Source organism: Macadamia integrifolia, chromosome 1 (genome assembly GCF_013358625.1).
Source record: "Macadamia integrifolia cultivar HAES 741 chromosome 1, SCU_Mint_v3, whole genome shotgun sequence".
NCBI lineage: Eukaryota > Viridiplantae > Streptophyta > Magnoliopsida > Proteales > Proteaceae > Macadamia > Macadamia integrifolia.
Window position 1 is genome coordinate 29437234 of NC_056557.1, and position 7101 is coordinate 29444334.

Below are 7101 nucleotides of genomic sequence, written 5' to 3' on the forward strand. Positions count from 1 at the left end.
CATGTTGTTCCCTTAAATGAATAGTTGGCAATCTTTTCGATATAGAACATTCATATCGATAAAATGACTTGACCCATTTAACCGTTTACTGGATAAAATAAAACAAGTAGAAGGCACATTCTCAGAGTTGTAGGGGAGAGGGAGAAATCGCACTAAGGAAAGGGGGGGGGGGGGGTTAGAAATGACAAAGCCAAGTTGAAGAACATAGGATGGTGATGAGTATAGATTGAAAAATCTCTTGCTTTAACCCACAAAAGCCAAAGGGACTACCTTCTCCATCTGAAACCAATAGATAATGTGACCCAATATCTTCCCTGATCTCCCTTTGAGAGACTCCCTTAGAGTGAAGGCTAAGTTGATGAAACTCATCCTTTTCCAGGTCCTCCTTCGATAGGAACTAGGAAGACTAAGATCTAGATCACAATTTCCTTTTGAGGAGACACAACTATATCAAATTAACAAATTTTGTATTTGGTTGGACTGTTTTTAGTGTTTCAACGATTGGAATGATCTTGAACCATAATGGCTGTTGTGATTGAGACAATTGGGCCCCTAAATTTGATGGACCTGGGGTTAGCACGCCTTCCTTGTGAAGTCTCATCTGCCTTCCTTGTGGGGTCCCATCTGTTGCAAATTGACCTAACCCAGAATGATCTACCAGCCCCAGTTTGAGAATCCATCCATGGGCTGGAAGAGTGATGTAGATAAGCCAGTTAATGAGCTTATGTTATTGCAAATAAGCTTTGGGTTGGGTTATATATGTGTTGGGCCTTTGTTCCCATATGTTTTCTTTGTAATGAGCCACTTTAATGGGCCTAAAATATGGGTAGAAAGTAGGAAAACGGGATTTAATTCATTAGCTTAGTTAGAGTGGGTTATAGTAGTTTAGTTTATTAATGTCTTTTACTTTATCATATTTGTTTTGGGATAGGATATGTAAGAGAAGTAGAGTTTCCGTTTCAATTTTAGAGTTTAAGTAGGGAGTCTTTTTAGATACTTGCATAAATTCAATGTTTAGGACATATTTGAAGAATGATGAATTGAGTTATTATTTGAGAGCCTTAGGGCTGTGTGTGATTCTCCCCACTCTTTCTTTATGCGATTTCTCTCCTTTTGGTTGGATTTGTGCAATTGTATGATCCCTTCTTATTCATTCTTTTTGTCCCTGAATTTGGTTTATATTGGATTTAGTAAATATTCTGCTTGGGATTGGATCACTTGTGATTCGATCTTACAACAATTGGTATCAGAGCTGGATCCCTTGCTTTACTGAAACACAACGCCCTTCACCTCCCACAGTAGCCACACGACTCCATTTCTCTCCCATTATGGATCTAGACCTTTTATTGGATATCTGTCAACAAATGCAATTGATGCAAGAGAAGCTCGATGAGACTCAATGACATTGCATGGACTTTAAAACCATAGTACACTCTACCTTCAACTAAGTAGATCTCAGCTGTTGAACAACAGATAGACGAATCAGAAGATGAATCACCAGTGGTAAAAGATGAGATGACACCGTTGGAAGTTGAAGAATAACTTGTGGAAAAATTTAAATTGGTTGAACTTTTCAGTAGACCGATCGATTTTATTTTTCTGAGTCACTACTTCACCAATGAACTTCGTGTCGTGGATTTCATAGCATTCGATCATGGTTTTGATGGTGACTTCCTATAGGCAAAGATGGATATTGATCGATTGGTGTTGATTCTCTGGTTCTACAAAACTCATGGACGAGTTTTTCTCAACATCGGGAGAATTGATGTAAATAAGTTAGTTAATGGGCTTATTTTATTGCAAATAAGCCTTGGCTGGGGTTATGTATGTGTTGGGCCTTTGTTCTTATGAGTTTTCTTTGTAATGGACCACTTTAATGGGCCTAAAATATGGGTAGAAAGTAGAAAAACGGGATTTAATTCATTAGCTTAGGTAGAGTGGACTGGTAGTAGTTTAGTTTATCATATTTGTTTTGGGATAAGATATGTAAGAGAAGTCGGGTTTCCGTTTCAGTTTTAGAGTCTAAGTAGGAGTCTTATTATTTTCTTTTAAATACTTACGTAAACTCAATGTTTAGGACAGATTTGAAGAATGATGAATTGAGTTAATGTTTGAGAACCTTAGGGCTGTGTGTGATTCTCTCCCTTCTTTCTTTATGCGATTTCTCTCCCCCGGGTTGGATTTGTGCAATTGTGTGATCCCTTCTTATTCATTCTTTCTGTCCCTGAATTTGGTTTATATTGGATTTAGTAAAGATCTTGCATGGGATTGGATCATTTGTGATTCGATCTTACATCAAAGAGGCCTATCTAAACGATTCAGGCCTTGTTGTTTATGGCCCATACATAAAGAAATAGTATTTGAAAGATGGGCCGTATGTGTCCTGCCAAAACTTCTAGATCAATTGAGTTCAAACTTTAAATTAGATTGCCTCTGTTTTTGTGGGTCCTTATGCAAACACGCATTGTTGCTCTTAAGGAGATGTGATGACCTCACCCAAGGATGTGAGGTCATATCTAACCTCAGACTGAGGATCAGGATCACAATGCAGCAACAATGATGCAACCTCTGTGCCATTTCCTGAAGCAACAGCAATTTTAAGATCTGGGAAGTTCACGAGAATCTGGTTGCCGGCCTGCTGCACCTAACCTTGGACTGTTTTCAATTTGTTGATGCAAGGTTGGTTTGCACAAGGTAAACAACCCAGTTTATCACTCCAAACCAAGACTCAGATCTGAGGTACAGATCAAGGTACCAAAAGGTGCTATCCAGGTTAGTGTTTTGAGAGGAAAAGGGAGGAAAACCGGAAGCTCTCAGTTGGCTGCCCAGATGGGGCAGCAAAGCTGGTGGAGTGGTCCCTTTGATGCGCTGATCAAACCCTACAAAGGGCCTTGTGACCTGATCTCAGGTTTGGGATATCTGAGAACAGGTTCCCAATTAGGAAACTCATGCTGGTCTTCAAGAATAGCAGCTAGGAAGCTCAGTTGGCCACCAAGTTTGGATCGAGTGGTCCTCTTGGTGGTTATAATAAAACCCCAAAAGGCCTTTGGAATCTTGGCAGCAGGATGGAAGATATGGCCAATCGATGGAGTCTGCGGCACCCTGACAATGTCTGGTCAATTCTGCTCCTTGAATTCGATGGAGGGGTTGAGAAGGAGGAAGAAGAACGTTAGGTTTTAGGCATCTCACCCCTCAAGTTTGCAGCTATCCCAGCCATGAGTTAACACTCAGATTCAATCTTCAATTCTTCATTAAGTCCAATCGGTTACAGTAACTCCATATATATAGGAGTGAATTCAGCTTACATTTAGAAAGTAACTAAAAAGGAAACTAACCTAGGAATAGAAACTAATTGACTTTCCTAATAGCAACTACTTGCTAACCAAGAAAGTGTAAAAATAGAAACTAACTTCTACTAACTTGACAACAAGACAAAAAGGAAATGATGCGGATCAGGGTTCTAAATTCAGAATCGGATCGCTTATGGGCCCACAAGAATGATAGATAGCTCAAGTCCAAAGGACTGGTGGCAAATCCATATTACCCAAAGCAAACAGGTCCTAGGAGTAAACAAATAGATGGGACGTAACTGGAATTAAAACTTTAAAAGAATGGGGTTACTGAAAATTAAAGAAGATTGGGGGCAATCTCGATTTAAAGTGTTAAATAAGGGTAATACTATAAACTAATATAAGAAGGGGTGATTTGATAAAAGAACTTAAGAGTCAGGCTTATTAGTAATAATTAAAAGTTAAGACCATAAAGTAGTAGGAGAAGAACCCTTCTTCTTCCTCTTGACAGAACTCCATGCGGAAGACCAGCAAAGCTTCAAGAGGAAGAACTCACTGGTTTGGCCTCAGTTTGATCTGAAATTTCTGGGGATGAGTTGCAGCAAAAGGATCTCTAGTATTCCACAGCCAATGGCTTGGAACAGAAGCCCAATAGTCAATATAGAAGATCTGAGTTTAGAACTGGCGGTAGATGTTGTTGCAGCAAGTTGTAGGTATTGGCTGTCACAGCTGTGAAGGATTTCAAAGCTCCCTCTCAAAGGTTTGAGTCGCCCAAGGGTAGTGAACCCTCGACCAAAACCTCAGCCCAAACTGATCTACCCTAAGGGAGATCGATCAACCTCACTAGGGCTGTAACTACTTCCCAGAAACAGAGTAGTTCCAGAAAAGGGGAAGTACGGCAGGAAAATAAGGAAGAAGAAGAATAAAGAAGAAAAAGGAGAAGATGTGTGTGTGTGTGTGAGAGAGAGAGAGAGAGAGAGAGAGAGAGAGAGAGAGAGAGAGAGAGAGAGAGAGAGAGTTAATGGCAGCCATTGGGTCAACCCAAAGTAACTTTCATTCAATCTCCAAAATTCAAAACTGTCTGTCTCTACTATGTTACATGGCCATATAAAAGAAAATCAGAGTGTAACAATGGAAACTAATTAAAATGAAAACTAACCTAAATTAGCAATTGAAATAAAATCACCTAATTTATTGAGGGACACCTTACTCTAACATTTTGGAAACAAATTAATAATCAAAGTAATAAATTAGCCCCAAATCTTCTCACGCCCAACTGCATCAGGAAACTACTTGCTGAATTCGATGGGCAGCTGCTGGACTTTTCCTTGAAGCTTCTACTTTCCAGTTTTGAGACAGTTGGATGGCATTCTAGATTGCTTTCTCCACACCAATTGGTAGCTGATTGGTCAATGCACCATAGTTGTCACGGTGTCAAATCGATCCAAGGCGGTGGAGGGGTGGCTAATCGATTTGGCGATGAATCGCCCGTTATGGCGTTGCCATGGCGGTCAAATCCCCCATGTGTCATTTTTTATTTTTCCTATTTTCTAAAGTTATTTAGTATGCTACTTTTTTATTTCCCCTATTTTCTAAAGTTATTTAGCATGCTACAAGCCTACAATATATACCGTATAACATATAAAACCAACATTAAACAACATCAAATCATCAAAAATCAACATAGCCCTATCAAAATCACCTTGCATTTTACAAAAAATGATCGCCTAGTGAATTGGGAGTGACCTGGCGTCCATGGTGGTGCCATGGCGACACCTATTAGCCAATGACGACCGCCATTTGTGAGTCACGTAAATTGTAGCACTGTCATGAACTTCTTTTTCCATCAGGATGCCAAATCGCCGCCTTGGCGACGCCATGACAACTATGCAATGCACTAAGACAAATGGAGCAGCAGTGTGACAGCTTGGAGGAGAAAGAAATAGAAATTTAAGCTACTGTGGCTGGCTGGATTAATGGAGGCTTGCTGTAGGCTTCTAGAAGTCTTCATAACAACAACAACCAAAACCTTATGCTAACTTATGGGGTCGGCTACATGGAGATTCCAAGCAAGGACGAGCGCGAGGATCCATGCAAAAAGATTGACAGGTTATGGCTAATTATAATAAGTGCTGGCTGTCAACCTGATGCACCACTACAAATCAGCCATAGGCTTATAAAGACAGACTATAATAAGGTATTAGTTGTCTACTTGATGTACCATATAGATCGGTCGATCCAAATCGTTCTGCATGCATTACGTCCTCAACCAAGACAAACCATCACCCAACCTACTTTTATAAAAAGGTGGAATGAGATAACAAATTCTTGATAGCCCTGCCACGCACGAAAGTAACAAATCGAACCACACAACTTCGCATTGGAAACTGGATATGCAACACATACCCTGGGCCAGAGGTATCTACGAATAGTGGTTCAATACACCAGCATAAAGCCCACCAGTACAGGCAAAAGCAAATGCGGTTCACTTTGACATTCAGAGCACTAAGTAGAAATCACATTGCGTGAGCATCCGCAGGGACCATCGCAATGCTTTGTTTTAATTAAACAGTTGGATTCTATGCAGCAAGCAAGCAAACAGGGATCTTCTGCTGGGCTGATGGCCCAAAAGGGACTGTTACTGTTGCTGCAAAGCTGGCCTGTAATAGGCCAAAACTGGGCTGCTTGATGGGACTAAACCTGTCCAGACTTGGAACAGAACTGAACCATGGTTTGGTCAGTTTGAGCTCTCCTTTTGACAGTCCTATCTGCATCATTTGTCCTTTTGCAATGTGATATTTGGGTGATATAGTATCTCTTCAGTTGGAGAATGGTAATCCAACCCCTTCATTTGGTTTGAGTTGGCATTTCAGGCGGATTTCCCATTCATTGCCCGTATGCCAGTGAAATTGGTGATCCATATTCATCAAATCAAATATAGTGTGGTTCATGCATGCTGCACACTATGGTCAAACTGTTTATTGTGGTTCTGTGATTATTTGGGTAAACTGGCTCTATCTTAGAGGAAATTATTTCAGTACTGGAGAGAAATCTGAGGGTCTTCTGAGAACAGGCCAGGGTTATGTAAGGCAGTTACTGTGAAACCAAACTTTGATCTCAATAGTTGATTGTTGAATCCAATATATTTCAGTGATTTTGACAAAAACCATTGTGATCTTACATGGGATTGTGTTGATTTTAACCAAATATCTGAAATATTTTTCATGTTGTGTTGGTTGAGGTTGAAATATTTTGACGAAAACCACTTAATTTTTAACCGATGAAGCTAGGGTCTGTTTCCTTTTTGTACTTATACAGAATTAGGGGTCATTGCTTATAGAGCAATGGTAAAAGTTCGGTCTACCAGGGAAAATGCCCAGGTTCAAGTCTTGAGGGCAGCCACTTTGTGCAAAAATACCAAAGATTAGGACCGACTACAAAATCACCACTCCCTGGATCCCGCTTAACCAGCCCTGGGTAATGGCCCTTACAGAATTTTGTACTTGGGATCATGCTCTTAATAATGGGATTGCTCTATAACAAATGAATGAGTGTTTTGTTTTTTGTTTTTGTTTTTTAATCTTGGAAATCCTGGCCCTTGGGATTTGGAGGATCTGTTAGACTCATATGCTTTTGGTTCTATTGCACAAAGGGGATCCACTCGGGCTGCACCATTAGCTTTGAAGATGGGGTTGGAGATTCTGATTTGTGGTGGTTAATTGGTTATGATTAAGCAATAGTATAAGGTTATCTGGGAAATTTCATATGATGAATGACCAATTCCATGGAAGAGCTTAGTTATCCTCCCCCC

The 7101-nt window shown here is 40.2% G+C and overlaps 1 protein-coding gene across 1 annotated transcript in view; it reads left to right on the top strand.

Moving 5' to 3' along the window:
• The window catches only part of LOC122083497 (protein ALTERED SEED GERMINATION 2), a 97505-nt gene that overhangs the window by 31288 nt on the left and 59116 nt on the right, over positions 1–7101 (top strand). The window lies entirely within an intron of this gene.